The sequence below is a fragment of the Chionomys nivalis genome, chromosome 1 (assembly GCF_950005125.1).
Source record: "Chionomys nivalis chromosome 1, mChiNiv1.1, whole genome shotgun sequence".
Taxonomy (NCBI): domain Eukaryota; kingdom Metazoa; phylum Chordata; class Mammalia; order Rodentia; family Cricetidae; genus Chionomys; species Chionomys nivalis.
This window is the reverse complement of record NC_080086.1, coordinates 114226480-114242855: the sequence shown is the minus strand read 5'-3', so window position 1 is coordinate 114242855 and position 16376 is coordinate 114226480. Positions and strand designations below refer to the sequence as shown.

Here is a 16376-nt window from a genome sequence, read left to right as displayed (position 1 = left end):
AATTACCTGTTATTAAATCTGTTAAAATGTTTTAGGTGTAATAATCTTTGTTGTTCAACAGATGTTGTGGTTGCAGAGTCATGAATAGAGGCGCAATCTGGTACCACTAACAGTCCTGAGTGGCTTAGGTTTCCCTGCCTCAATGTTGGTTAAATACTAAGAAATATGTTTGCATGACAAATTAAAAACAATTAAATCAATATGAAGCAAGAAGCCCAGAAATCATGAGCTGGGAGTATAAACTGGAAGTTGCGCAAGTTGCCATGTGGCAGGGAATGTGGCAGTAGTAGGAGGCATGCGCACGCTTGGGAAATTTCGCTGCTGTGGCAGGGGTTTTACAAAAAACTGCTTAGCAGATAAAAGCAAGTCAATCAGAGTGAGTGGAGTGGGGGGAGGGGGAGAGGAATGGGAGGAGGGGGAGGGAAATGGGAGGCTGGGAGGAGGCAAAAATTTTTTTTTTTTCAAAAAAAAAATTAAAAAAAAAGACTTTCTGGGCTGTGGATCATTTAGGCCTTTAAGCCAATCCACCTAGTGGGTGTGGAATCTGGATCCATGTGGGTGACAGATGAAGATGAACACTTAAAAGAAATCCCAAACTAGCTCAGAATTGAGTATTATAGAGGGTTATTTATTTAGGGATAAATCACAGATTACAGTCCTCTGCATGAACAGGGAACAGAAACCAAATCATGCTGCCAGAAGAGAGACCAGATGCATGTTTTACATCAGCTTATATAATATAAAAGGCCATGACCAAGTGGGCGGGTAACTTAAAGGCTACTGGCAGTAGAAATTTCTACAGCAAAATATTTTCAGAGATTGGTGAGAATTTTACTTTTGTAATATTTCTTAACATATCGTGTTTGCAAAAACTTATGTGCAGTAAGGTAGATGGGAATTAATACATTGTATACAGTTATTAATTTTTTAAAAAACACTATCCTTTTTCATTATACATACCAATCCAAGTTCTCAATCTCTCCATTTTTCTCATTCCTTCCATATAACCTCTCACTCCACCCCATCCACTGCTCAGAGAGGGTAAAGACATCTTGCTTTGGGGAAGGTCCAAAGACCTACCTACTATATCTAGGCTGAGCAATGTATCTGTCCAAAGACAGTAGGTTCCCCAAAACCCAGTACAAGCAGTTGGGATAAATTCTGGTGCCATTTCCAGTGACCCCACATTCAGAGGAACTAGTTTGGTCCTATGCTTGTTCCTTCCAAGTCTGGCTGGTGTTGATGAGCTCCCATTAGCTCAGTTAGACTATTTCAGTGAATGTACCCATCAAGGTCTTGACCTCTTTTCTCATATTCTTATTTTTCTCACTTGTCAACTGGACTTTTGGAGCTCAGTCCAGTGCTCCAGTGTGGATCTCTGCCTTGATTTCCATCAATTGCTGGAGGAAGGTTCTATAGTAATATTTAAGATATTCATCAGTTTGACTACAGGGCAAGTCAAGATCAGCCCCTCTCTACTCTATTTCTTAGGGTCTTAGCTGTGGTCATTCTTGTGGATTCCTGGGAATTTTTCTAGAGCCAGGTTTCTTGCTAACCCTATAATTGCTCCCTCAATTAAGATATCTCTTTTCTTGCTATCATCTCAGTTCTTCCTCCATCTCCACTCTCCTGTTCCCTCAAGATTTCCTTTCTCCTCCCCTTAGCCCCTCCCCGTCTCCTTCTACCTTTCCTTCTCCCTCCACCCCTATGCTCCCAATTTTGTCAGGCAGTCTTTTCTATTTTGACTTTTCTTGGATATCTATATATGGTTCTCTTAGGGTTCACCTTATTACTTAGCTTCTCTAGGACCATGGACTATATATAGGCTCAACATCCTTTTATTATAGCCAGTATTCATTTATGAGTGTTTACATACCATATTCATTGGGTCTGGGTTACCTCACTCAGGAAGGTGTTTTTTAGTTCCATCAATTTGCATGCAAAATTCAAGATATCATTGTTCTTTTTACCACTGAGTAGTGCTCTAATGTGTAATTGTGCCACAATTTCTTTATCCATGCTTCAGTTAAGGGGAATCTAGGTTGTTTTCAGGTTCTGGTTGTTATAAATAATGCTGCTGTGAACATAGATGAACAAATGTCCTTATAGTATGACTGAGTATCTTTTGAATGCCCAAGAGTGGTATTGCTGGGTCTTGAGGTAGGTTGTTTCCCAATTTTCTGTGAAATTACCATACTGATTTCCAAAGTCATTATGCAAGTTTGCATTCTCACCAGCAACGGATGAGTGTTCCTCTCACTCCACATCCTTTCCAGCATAAGCTATCATTGTTATTTTTGATCTTAGTCATTCTGACAAGTATAGAATGGTATCTCAGAATTGTTTTGATTTACATTTCCTTGATTGCTAAGGATGTTGAACATTTCCTTAAGTGTCTCTTCCAGACATTTGAGATTCTTCTGTTGAGAATTTTCTGTTTAGCTCTGTACCCCATTTTTAATTGGGTTATTTGAAATTTTAATATCTAATTTCTTGAGTTATTTATATATTTTGAAAATCAGTCCTTTGTCTGATTTGGGGTTGGTGAAGATCTTTTCCCATTCAGTAGGCTGCCTTTTCATCGTATTGACTGTGTCCTTTGATTTACAGAAGCTTCTAAGGTTTTCATTGTAGCTCTCAGTGTCTGTGCTACTGGGGTTGTATTTAGTAAGCGTTCTACTGAGCCCATGCATTGAACGTTATTTCTCAATTTCTCCTTCTCTTTTTTTTTTAACAAGGTATCTTTGTGTAGCTTTGGTGCCTGTCCTGGAAACAGATCTCTTCCTCCCAAGTGCTGGGAATAAAGTTGTTCACTTCCACTGCCTTTCTATCTTGCACATTTTTAATCTTAAAGAAATACTAAGTGTGAATAGATACATTTAATGTGAGTTAGACACTACCCAGTGTATATATATAACACAGCTCTGAATTATAACTAAATCTGAACATAAAATATAAATGAAACTTTAGGGATTTATGAATTAGTTAAAAATAAATATAATTTTAAAAATGCTTTCCATTCTTTGCTTCTAGCCACAATGAATCAAAACAATTGGATCACTCCAGAGATTTAAGCAACAAATTAAGTCAGAGAATTCTAAATACTAATTTTGAATTGACTGAATAACTAACTACAAAAAGAGAGTGATCATTGAGAAGTGCTGTTATACTGCCTTTTCTACTTACTGACATCAAATATTTTAACAAAAGCAAACTAGGAGAAGAATGATTAATTTTGAGTAACAGTTTCAGGTTGCAGTTCATTGTAGGGAATCCATAATTAAGCTTGAGACAGGTGGTCCCATGACAATCACAGTCAAGAAGTAGAGAGGAATTAATGTAATATGGCTCTCCATTCTCTGTTCTACATACATAGTCCAGCATCCCATGGTTAGGAAATAGTTCCATACCCAATTAAGACTGGTCTTCCCACATCAATCAATCAATACAGCACTTTAGAGGTCCAGATGTCCATTTCTTAGATGCCTCTGGAGTCTGTCAAGTTGATATTTAACACTAACTATCATGAATGGGAAAGTAAAGAGACATGTCTGAATCTTCAGATCACCCAGTTTATTTTACTGATTCCAGTTTTCAGTGCAGGAGTGGGAAATAAGACAAAATCCAGGAAAGTCTCAAATTTGAAGATCCAGACCTGAGCTATTAAGAGACCAAGGAAAGTAAAGGCCAGTAGAACATAGGAGACAGAGAGGTTGACTCTGGGAAATATTCTGAGTTCTTAAGAGGGTCCTCTTTCAGTAGGGTAATCCAGGATCAGAAAGACAATTGCTGCATGTTTCCTCTCATATGTGATTTTAATCCTTATATATGAGGGGGAAGAGAGAGAATCCAGGAGACAACAGAGGGGAAAATTAAAGGGAGAAAACAGAAGCTTTATGGAAGGGGCAGGGGAGAATAAATGTGATATGAAAGTGGAAGGCATGGAAGGGTACAAAGAGGAATGAGAGGAGGGGTGTGACAGACTAACCAAAACTGTGTGAAAATGCCCCTTGGAAGCCTATTATTTTTCTGTGTCAATTAAAATATGAAGAGAAAGAAGAAAAGCCTGCCCTCTTCAAGCTTATAGTCTGAATTTGATGCTTCCAATTTTAATTGACTTCAAATTGGAAAAGCCTTTATTTTCCCACTTGAAGAGCTATATAAGTTTAACAAACAGGACATTCCATGATCACTGAATTTCTTTGTTCACTTTCTGCCTCAAGTCAATGTTATTCATTCAGTCATGGTTGATTTTTGGGTTATTTCCTTTGTCTTTGGTACTTTCTGTGTTCCACCTTCCATGCCCCATTTGTTTTGAGTTTGCTCTATGTTCTGAAGTACACTGTGGTCATATATCTCTACTTATTCTGAGGACTCTACTGTGCTTTTTACCATTTTATTTGTTTGAGTCAAATTTAGACTACAATGACACTTTTTTGGGGAAAATTTACTCATATCCATAATTCATAGGAAAATGATTATCTGTACTTCATTAAGTACATGTGTTAATAAGGATTTCTATTTCTGTGAAGACACTCCATGACCATGGCTACTCTTATAAAGGAAAACAATTAATTATGGCTGGCTTACAGTTTTTGAGGTTTAGTCCATTATCATCACAGTGGGACAAGGTGGCTTGCAGGCACCTATGGTGCTAGAGAAGGAGTTGAGAGTTGTAGATCTTGATGCACAGGCAAAAGGAAGCAACTATAATAGTGGGTGTAGCTTGAGTATAGGAGACCTAAAACCTTGACCTTACAGTGAGTGACATGCTTCTTCCAAAAAGGCTTCATCTACACCCACAAGACTATACCTTATAATAGTACCACACAGTGCATCTGATTTATGTCTTTACTTATTAAATATTATAAAAACATCTTGCAGACAAATGCAATATAAACCACATGCTCAATTTAAACCTATATCTTATGCACTTTATTAGTCTCTTCATTTTGTTGGGTTATTAAAGTCACACCACTGGGAAATTTTTGCAGTGAGTTACTTTCCATCAGTTTTGTGTGTGTGTGTGTGTGTGTGTGTGTGTGCATGTGTGTGTGTATTATTTTCTTTCCTTAATTTTTTGTTTTTAAAATGCTACTTACTGGAAGGACTTTCATATACTATTTAACAGAAATGATAATGCTGGTTACTCTGGCCTCACTCTCAGTTTTGAAAGCAATGTTTTTAAATAATGATCTTTTAAAGAACCATTTCAATATGATGGCACAATCAGTTTTCTGTGCCTGTGTTTTCTATCTCCAAATATTAAAACAACTACATATCAAAGAGTTTAGAATACCTTTGTGCTGATTACCTACAGAATATTTTTCTAAATCCCTAACTAAAACAGCTTAAAAATTAGTTGCACAATATTTACACTGTATTAGGTAAATTAGGTCATTTGAATTGTTTACAAAGATGTGTGTAGATTATATGCTAAGTTAATGTGCTATTTTCTGCAATGGGCATCTGTAGATTTTGGTCTTCAAGAGTCTCTGGAACCAAGTCCTGTGGGTCAGGATGAACAAAGTTGTTTGCTCTCCTAAGCTCATTTTTTTGATACCTATAATTCTACAGCAGGCTGCACAGCCCTTCTCTTTCTTTATTTTGGTAGTACTAGTTTGATGTAACTTTATGTACCTTATTTAATCTCAAATGATTTTGTCATTTATGAACATGGCTTTATATTTTCAATTATTTTTATACTCACATCGATCTTCTATTTTCCTTTGATGTACCAAAATTTTTACTCTAGCACATCATTTATTTTATGCTTATATTTTTCAGAATGATTTCATAGGTTGTTTTTCAACAAAACAAAACTTTTCCTATGCATTTGAATACTCCTACACTGAGGATTTTCTGCACAATTTATTTTAGTGTCATGGTTTCTTTTCTTATTTTATTACACCCCTCTATATTGTTTATCTGCTTATGTGGTATTCCCGTGGGCATATGGGTTTGTATGTAAGCTGGCTTTGGTAATTATTCTTGATAGCGCGCCACTTAATTACTTGAGGTAGGGTATCTCAATTGAACATGGAGTTTGCTAGTAAAGCTAGTCTAGCTAAGCACTTTGCTTCGGGGATCCCATGTCTCTGCTGCTTTTGGGCAGTGGAATTATTGATATATATATATATATGTGTTTGTGTGTGTGTGTGTGTGTGTAATATGTATGTATGTATATAATCAGACACTTATGTCTGAACTCTGATCCTCCTACATGTAAGTAAGCAAGCACCTTACCTGCTTTACTGTCTTCTCAGTCCTACACTACTCCTCCCAAGAGTCATTGTGTGTATTAGTAGTGAAGAATAAAGGTCATAAAGATTAGTGTCAAATGTTAATGATTCCCTGTGCGAATCTGGAATAGTCACTTACTCTTGTTTTTATGTTCCCTTAATTTTATTTCTGTTTACAATGGAATTGTGATGCGTCATTTATTGCCCCAGTGACAACTTAGTGAAAGTTAGGTAAAAGCAATAGGAAATTGAAGAGAAATAAGACATGTTATAGTATTTTCTTCTAATGTTTTCCTTGAAGCTATTCACTCTTATTCACTCTGGTCTGGAAGGTAGCAGGGTTGGCTCTATCTGTCTTGTCTACCTTTTACTAATTCACAGAGTCTCTCTATTCCCAAGGCCTGTGCTGTTTACAATCTTTTTACTGTTATTCTCTTGGATTAAGAGATAGTATTTATAAAAGATAAAGTCATCAGTTTTTTGGAGCTGTAAGAAAGGAATACATTTTTTAAAGTCTATTTTACTGACTAATCAATGTGTGAACCAGGTAGATGGATTGAATGACTAAAACAAGATTTTGGTGAGCAAACACATTTGGAGACCAGGGAGATCATACAAATATGTAAATAAAGCAGAATATTCCACGGAGGGAAGGTGACCAAATCTCTGTTGGGCAGTGCAGACTTTGCCTGTCTACAAACAAGAATTATTTTGCATTTTTATGAGCTGTTTACAATGTAAAGTCCTAAAGAGTCTCTGTAGAAACAGAATCCAGGAACCTCAGGAGGTATTCTCCAGAGTTTTATAAATACATTGATGCACAGAGTTATTCTACCTTGGGTTCTGTGTTCCTTTTCACTGTTTCTACAGGGCTAATCCCAGAAGAGAAACACAGCTGTCTGTGATGATTCATCTTTTTGTGACTTGAAGATGAATTCTCACAACATTTTTATTATGTCTTTCTACCTATAGATATTGGGCAATTTTTTGAAAATTGCAAAACTTTTTTTTAGGAAATATTCGATTTATACTAAAATAATTTTCAAATCATCCATTGAATAATACTTGAATGTTTATCTTCTGTTTGGTTTTAATTTGAGGAATGATATGTTATCAATTTTAAACATCTGATAATTTTGACTTCTGCTTTTTTTAACATTTTTACATAAAATTGACATGTAAATTTGCATTTGGTGTTTGGTAAGTACTGTCTTAAGTGTGAAATGTTTTACCTAAATAATAAGAATAAATACCACTCTTAATACTGCAAATTCTCAAATTTATAATCAACCTAATAAATCATATATTGAATATCATCATTTGATTTATCTGTTTGATTGATTTAATATCTTTTATACTTTGATGTTGTAGAAAGATATCAGCCATTAATGCCAATGATGCTCTTGCTTGCATGTTTTGTTTCATTCATTTAATATAAATTTATTACCCTTATTAGATATGCAAATGAAAGCATAATTTGCAGATATGAAATTACCTCTTATGAACATGGAGACAGTAAATGACAATTCAAAATTTTAATGGGATAGAGAAATATGACATAAATTATGAGGTGTATTGATTATGATAATAATCTGTCTTCTGGGATCATCACAGCCATTTTCAAGTATCTCCTAGTCATTTACTTTATGTTATGCATATATATATATAATATTCAATTTATGTTACTGTCCAATAGTCTCCCCGCAGTCACCTTTCTCCACTTCCCATTTCCTAAAAGGTAAGCACAACACAGCTCCACATCACTGAGTTTTTCTGTTTATCTCTACAGTGAGATAGAAAAGTAAACCTCAAATAAGAAAAATAAAGTAAGTACTGTTCAGAAATCATGATCCAAAGATAGCGTTGACTTTTTCATTCTCTTATTTAAATGCAAATACTGCATCTAGCTGAAGTATTCACTTTACATTTCAGAAGCAATTACTGACTGTGCACAGCTGTGCTCCACCCCTCAACTGTCAATACTGTACTATTTCAGCCATAGAAAAATTATTCTTTAACTGTTGTAGCCATGATATCTTAGGATGTACTAGGAGAATCTTCTTCCCTGTAACAAGTTCCACTGCACTGCAAATTCAACTAGGAGTTTTTTTATTCAAGTTACCTGACTATAGGTAAGGTTTCCAAGGCAGAGACTCTAGCTATGAACATTTGCTTTCCATTTGAAGTGTTTCTTTTAAGCTGTCCTAAATCTGAATTACTCTAACATCTATTGCTAAATTTGTCAGTGTCTTCCTTCATGTTCTCAAAAAAAGTCCAAGAAATATGTTTAACACGTGTTTTAACACAAAATCCATTATGACTGGTCTTTGTAAAGCAATGGCATTTTTTGGGGTAGTTTGAATTTTTAAACTAAGTGCTCTCACATAGCTTTTCATGTGTTCCACTACACTAGTGCTTTCAAGTACCAATGAGACTCAGGTTTAGTCCATGATTAAGGATAAAATCTGCCCAGGGGTTGGCAAAGCCAAACTGTAAAGGAGGATGGAAATATATGGGAAATTAAAGTAACTTCTCCACAAAATTAAAGGTAACATATTTAAATAGGGTACTGAAGATGGTCGCTTAAAAGAAATCCCACACTAGCTCTGAACTGAGAAATTGATGGTTATTTATTTAGGGGTAAACTCACAAATCTGAATCCTCCTCTGGGACGGAGATCAGAAACCGAAATCCACAACCCCAACAGAGAGAGAGAGAGGCCGGAAGAGAGGCCGGACGAATGCTCTGCCTCAGCATATATAGTACAAGAGGCCACGCCCCAGTGGTCGGGTAACCACCAGCTCTAAGAGTTCCTACAGCAGGGTACTGTTCATGGCAAGAATGAAGGAATTATTCCACATAATTAGTTCTCAGAAAGCAGTACGGCTTCTACAGAGGCAGCTGAATATAAAACTGATGATGGTAACAAAGTAAACGACGCTCTAAACTAATACCATATCGCTGCAGCATTTCCTATAATGGGTACTTTTTACATGGCTTTACCTCATGCTCCTATTTTCAGAGTGGCAGCAGGATAACAATCACTTAGCACCCCAATCTAACAGTTTTGCGTTGACTCCTCTACAAGTTTCTCCTTTGGTGATTTTGGCAACTTTGCTTGGATCATTTATAAAATAAGGACATTAATGCAGACCAGCATGAAACTTAGTGCAATCTCTTTATAACAAATAGGGGTGGAGTTAGAGGGAGTTATTCAGTGTGACTGAGAATTTTGCATCACAGTTGAGCGTAACTTGTGAGTCTAGCATTCTGGGAATTCAACTGTCACTATCCTCACTCTCAACCAGGCTACATGCTTTTACATCCTTTGTCTCCATAACTTTAATTCATTCCAGAGACAATGGACTAATGGTATTTATAAATTCGTTTGTGTATGTGTGTGTATGTATGAGTAATAGAGATTTTAAAAAAGAAATAAGCAGCAATCTTATGATCCTAGAGAGCAGGAGGTGTTAGCATTCTGGCATCAGTTCTGGCTTCGCCTTAGGGTCCTGAGAGGCACTAGGAGTATCTCCTCTGCTCATTATCTAATTCCCTTATAAAAGGTGGGCCTTGCCAGCCTTCAGTATCTTTCTTTTTCCATCACTCTTGTCCTCAGTGACCCATCTCTGCCCTCAACCTCTCTGCCCCTTATCTGTCTCTTCTCTGTACTCTTCGAATAGAACTCCCATATGAGCAACACTGTCTGGAGTGACTTCTTCCTGCTATTTTTATATGAATTATAACAGGAGGGGACCCAAAGAAAGAGGGATATTATTGGGTGGTCTTTGTCTAGGGATTAACAATTCTCTACTGGTGCTAAGATGTGCTTGTGTGTGTGTGTGTGTGTGTGTGTAGGTGTGTGTTGTGAAGGATTAGGAGAGCTGGTCAGACAAACTTGCCCAACTGCAGCTCTCCACTATATAGTCACATGCCTTTCCCTTCTGGGGACTGGACTGCAGTTTCAACACAACTTCAACAGCCAATGGATATTTGATAATCCTTAGTATTCAGGTAGCTTCACATGTTAGGTTGTTATGTAAAAAGAAAAAAAAAAGATAACAGGAAGCCAGAACATTTCTGGATTGTCTGGCTCCAGCCAGGACAAAATTCCCTTCAAAACCAAGGACTTCTGACTCAAAACAAATTAGTTACCAAGTTTCAGAAACAGAGCTGCTCTTGTCAATATTCCTGCCCAAACTGCTAGACAAATTCCTTCTGCTATTTTTATAAATATATTTATTGTTGCTATCACCATAGAAGTGAGAAAAATTCGAATGAGAAATACAAAATGGATGTCCTTTTTGTTAAAGCTAATACGCAGTTTTAAAGACATAAAACCAGGAATAATAAGTTATTTCTGCACAACATGAGCCTGAAGTCTGAAAGCTTAAATTCAACTGTTTCATAACTACTGGGACATAGGCTTGGGGTGTTAATAAATCTGTTTTTTAATTATCTACTTACAGCCTTAAAGGCAAGTTGATAACAATTGCTATATCTCAAGGATTATCCTAAATCATAAATGACCTGGCAATAAAAGTAGTTCAGACACACTGCCTTGTATTTAGAATTCACCCAATCATATTTCAGCATGATTATTATCCTGCATGATCTGATTGTTCAAAGGAAGATTTTAACTCTTTCCTAAGTGATTTATTTTTCTACATTGAAGGTGTTTTTCCTTCAGCTTATTTTCAAATTGAGTTGCATGATCTGTTTTTACTCATCTCTACCAAGCTCTGTTGTTACTGGAGAGTGAGTTATTTCTAAAATGATTAAAATGCATTGAGTCATAGACTATGATTATAACTTACATTGTCTGGTGCATTGGGATCTTTCAACTAGAAACATCCAAACAAAACATAGCCACAGTTAGAGCTGTGTAGGATTCTACTTAGAGACATCTCAGCATAATAACTTTGAGTTTCTATTTTAAACCTAATCAGCTCTTTCTGTAATACTGCAAACCAGCCACACTGCTGCTTTTTATTTCTTTGAAGAAAAAAAAGAGCACTGCTAAGTAATTTCTTGATTTCCAATTCCATTTCTGTGACTTCTTGGTACCAGACTGCATGCTTTGATGTAGTTTAGGTAGTTTCACTGGTTTCTTTATATACCTGAAAGACATATATGTAATACTTACCTGCAAAAATGATCTCTATTATAAAAAATGTTTAGATTGCTGCAGGTCCCAATAAAAGAGAAAGAAGTTCCATTCTATGAGCAACAAATTAGAAAAAAAGTTCAAAATAAATTTCAGGGATATAAAAATAAAAATATAAAAAATTTAGCAAGAATTTTAAACTTGATGTGAAAATGCCTATACTGTATGTACTGAGAGATGACAGCATAAATGACTCTACTATTTTTGTTTTTATTGTTGTTTTGTGAAATAATATTGTTATAATTTGCCAAATACACAAGTTGAATTTAAGGAGTATGTCTTTTCTGGGTGATGCACAGTAATCAGAGGTTTCTTGAAATGACCCATGTACCATAGGGTTAAAAATGGCTACTATCCCTGACCAGGTGGGTGGGAAGAGGACAGAGCAGGTTAGATAAAAGAGACCTCATTGGACAGAACTGGCCAGAAGCAAACCTTGGACAAATAGGGCACAGGCTTCTTCCCAGATCTTCAAGTGATCATCCAGACTACACTCTGGGATGGTAGTCATTGACTCCCACAGCAGCTACCTACTACACTACATCATGCCCCTCCTACAACCTAGTGTGCAATCTACTGAACCTCTTTACCCCTCTTTCCAGGTACCCCTTAAACAATGTTTCAAATTTTAAAAACAACAAAAATATTCAAATAGTTAAGTATGAAATTCTGTCTCAAAGATATTAGCTTCCCATGCCCCACTAACCTCCATCTCCTGAATGATTTCTGTTGGAAGATGAAGAGCAAGCCCCACGGAGCAGGGGATCCAGCTGGTCAAGGTCAGTATTAGCCTGCTCTGTCTTCTTAGTCAAGGGAATCTTCATGAAGTGCTCTTTTGATTTTTGCTTCTTGATTTCTTCATGTTCTCTACTTGAAAGTTCCTTTGGACCCTCCAGGTACAGCTGTGTAACCTTCTTGCTTGTCTGTGTTACCCAGTTGTGGTTCTCAATGTCAATGGGTCCTTCCACTCCTTTTTGGTTTTGCCGGTAGTCAGAGTCTTCATCCTCAGTCTCATCTGAGTCTAGACACTTCTCCTTTTGAGGGGATCATCAGAATTACATATCCACCTTTTTTTGGGGGGGGGAGTTTGAGACATTGTTTCTCTGTAGATTTGGAGCCTGACCTGGAACTAGCTCTTGTAGACCAGGCTGGCCTAGAACTCACAAAGATCTGCCTGCCTCTGCCTCCCAAGTGCTGGGATTAAAGGCGTGTGCCACCACCACCTGACCTTTTTTTTTTAAAAAAAAAAAAAAAAAAACTTTTTGTTTACTCTTTGTGGATTTCATATCATGTATTCTGATCCCATTTATTTCCCTGTCCCCTTGCTTTCCTTCTCTTTCTGTCCTTGCAAACTCCCCCCAAAGCAAAATTTAAAAGTTAAAAAAAAAAATCAGACCAAACAAAGCAAACCTTCAATCAAACAAACAAAAAGAATCTCTGCATGGAAGTTGTAGTGACCCAATGAGTCACACAGCATACTCTATAGTCTATGAAGTGGATCTTTTATTTATTTATCTATCTATTTATCTATCTATCTATTTATTATTTATTTATTTATTTATTTATTTATTTACTTTTACTTTTGTTCTTTGCAATGAGTCATTGTTCTGGTTTGAGACCTCTGGCTTCAGATACTCCCTGGATATAGGGCCCTCACTAGGACTCCTGGATTTCCTAATGTTGCTCTGTGTCATGGATATGTTGTAGCCTTGGGTCTGCAGGTCCAGTACCCTCACATTCTCCAGCGTTCATAGATGAGGTGGGTGTTGGAGTGTCTTACCTTGTAGTGCTGGTTGTGGGCCCTGGTAGTAGCTGGGCTAGTCAGCCTACCAACTCCTCTTCGTTGTCGCCACCTGGCGGGCTCTCCGGCACTGCCCAGACTAATTTACCCAATGTAGCAGACAGCAAAGAGCAGGTCCAGTTCTCCTGTTCCCACATGCTGGCGCCAAGCTTGCCAGCACTTATACCATTAGAGCCAACTCTATTGTTTTGCACAGGGGAGGTGCAGGGTCTGCTCTCTCTATACTTGGTGAGGGGTAGGACCAGCTTTTCTGTTCTTAAGCTCCGAGGTATGCTCTCCTGTCTGTCAAAGGTGGAAAGGGGCGAGGGAGACAGAATATTTCCTTTACCCTTGCCATGCCGTGGCACACCAGATAGCTCTACTGCTTTCATGTCTGCAGACCTAGCTCAACTGTTCCCTCCTCCAACAGTCTCAGCTCTAGTGTACTGCCCAGGAGAGGTGCCATATCTGCTCTCGGGTGTGCTGCAGCTGGTGAGCGGCAGGGGCAGTTCTCCTACTTCCTTAGGCCAGTTCTGTCACCTGCCAGTTTCAAGGGATGAGGGGAGGGAGGGAAACTTTTCCTTACCCATGCCACCACCTGGCTGATGGGAGTCTCATCAGTCCTGCTCTTACTAGTCGGCACTCTCCTGTGTTCCCACTAACAGGGACAGCTCCACTGTGCTGCGCTAGATACAGGGCCTGCTTTCCATAGAGCTGCTGCTGCCACCTTCTTGTTTCTCTTCTTTGGCCTTCTGCTTTTCTGCCTAAAGCTGGGCATCGATCTCCTCAGGACTTGTATATTGCCTCACAAATATTGCCACAGCCTTTGTGGCCTCCCTTTCTACATTCTGTTGTGGGATATCTGTACACTCAGTGAAGATATACTACTGAGATTGGCTTAATAAAGAGCGTAACAGCGAATAGCTAGGCAAGAGGTATAGGTGAGACTGCCAGGCAGGGAGAGAGGAAGTAGGACATAAGTCTAGATGTGAAAGAAGTGAGAGACAAGGAACGCCAGACACATAGAATGGCCTAGAGGTAAAAGTCACATAATAGAATAAAGATTAAAACTATGCATTAATTTAAGCTATAAGAGCTAGTTAAAAACAAGCCTCAGATAAAGACTGAGCTTTCATAATTAATAACAAGTCTCTGTGTCATTATTTGGGAACCGACTTGCGGGACAGAGAAAGACTATTACAATCTTTGGGCATTTCAGCACCGATGGCTGCAGATAAAACTGGCACCAAAACTGGAAAATAAATGGCTTTTAAAAATTATAGTAAAAATTATTTCGTTCTTGATTAAAATTTTCATGAATTTTAGAATTCTAAAAAATTGCTTTGATGAACATTAAGGGAAGAAAGTAAAATGAGGAGGCAAAGAAGAAAGAGAAACAGTCCGGAAGGAACGAAAACTTCAATGCGTTTTAAGATATTAAAAAGCCTTTAATCCCAGCACTCGGGAGGCAGAGGCAGGTGGATCTCTGTGAGTTCGAGACCAGCCTGGTCTACAAGAGCTAGTTCCAGGACAGGCTCCAAAACCACAGAGAAACCCTGTCTCGAAAAACCAAAAAAAAAAAAAAAAAAAAAAGATATTAAAGAAAACAGACTCAAAGTAAATTTTTAAAAAAATGTGTATATGTTCTTTTTACTTAAAACAAAAATTGTATTAAAATATCAGATAATGCATATATGAGTGTGAACATGTGACATTTGGTTATTAGGGTCTGGATTTCGACACTTAGTTTAATATTTTCTAGTTTTATCCATTTATGTGGACATTTTATTTTTTACAATTGGATATATTCCATTGTATATAGGCACTATATTTTTATTTAGATTACATTCTTTTAAACAGGAGGATGTAGTTTTTCTTAATTGATTTTAACAATCCCAGATAACTGCACATTTTGTATCATATTTTAAATCTTGAGAGGCAAACTGATGCTTCTCTTACTAGCATTGTCGTGGAAGTGTGGGATGGTTATCAAGGAAAGGTCCATCCTAGTGGGCTCCAGGGCTGTTAATAGTTACCTATGAATTTGTCTGTTGTATACATACTTGAAAGTTAGAAAACTTACACTTTATAAAAAATACCTGAGAAAGCAGAAAAAAAATGTTTCATCTGGTACAGTCATGCTTGTTTAAGCACTAAACTCTTTTTTTTTTTTTTTTTTGGTTTTTCGAGGCTAGGCTCACAACCAAAAATATAAGCACTAAACTCTTAAAACAAAAGTTTTTCCTGATGAGTGATTGAGAAAGTGGAAAATTTGTATGTTCTCCTAATGAAACTATTCACTGGGTCTGACATATTGAGCCTTTTCTTTATTACTGTGTTTTATTCTAATTTCTCTTTCTTTTTCGAGTATTATTTGCATATCTGTCACAATGCATAGTCTCTTCCTGAGGAAGAAATATGAAGGAAGCTGAAAGAAATCACTTTAAAAATATAATTAAAATGTTGTCACACTCAAAAAATGCATTTTTATGGCACTTTGGGAAAATTGCACAGAAAGACAAGACAGTATGCATGATGCTGCCTACTAATGTCTGTCATGTAGACAAGCATCTTTTATCTCACTGCGCTTCCTTTTTATTGTTTGTGCACCTTGTATAATAATAATGTCTCCCCACCACCAAAGGTTGGGATGAAAGCATATCCAATGCAGCTTTGACTTAACCTTGTGGTAAGAGTAACTATTATTTGGTATCTTAATTAGGCCTTAACCATACTGAATTCTCAACCATGTATTTTAAAGAAAAAATGTCAGATTATTTATTAAATTATAAATTAAATACAAACTTGGAATTTGAGAGAAGAGTAAAAGTATTTTTAAACTTTCAAAAGTGAGAGTTCAAATGTAAAACACATCCCCAAAGGCAATGTCACAAGGGTTTCCAACTTCATGAGCCATTAAAAATCACCTAGGGTATTCCAATCAAAGCAGGAAAATACAACTTTGGGTTGCCATAGGGATGAATGGGATAACCTAAATGACCTTTCCATCTTTAAATGCTTTAAAATCTAAAGTTATATGAACACTTTTTATTTTCTTGTGTGAGCTTTGCTTTTTGATTTATCAGATTATTTTGATGATTGGCATATTTAAGTTTTTCTAAGTCATGTATTCAGTAATAAATCTAACATACCTTTAAATTTAATTTAATCACTAAATTATTTTTTC

The 16376-nt window shown here is 36.9% G+C and overlaps 1 pseudogene; it reads right to left on the bottom strand.

Moving 5' to 3' along the window:
- Positions 1-12110: 12110 nt before the first annotated feature.
- LOC130883118 (28 kDa heat- and acid-stable phosphoprotein-like) lies at positions 12111-15194 on the bottom strand (annotated as a pseudogene).
- Positions 15195-16376: the final 1182 nt, after the last annotated feature.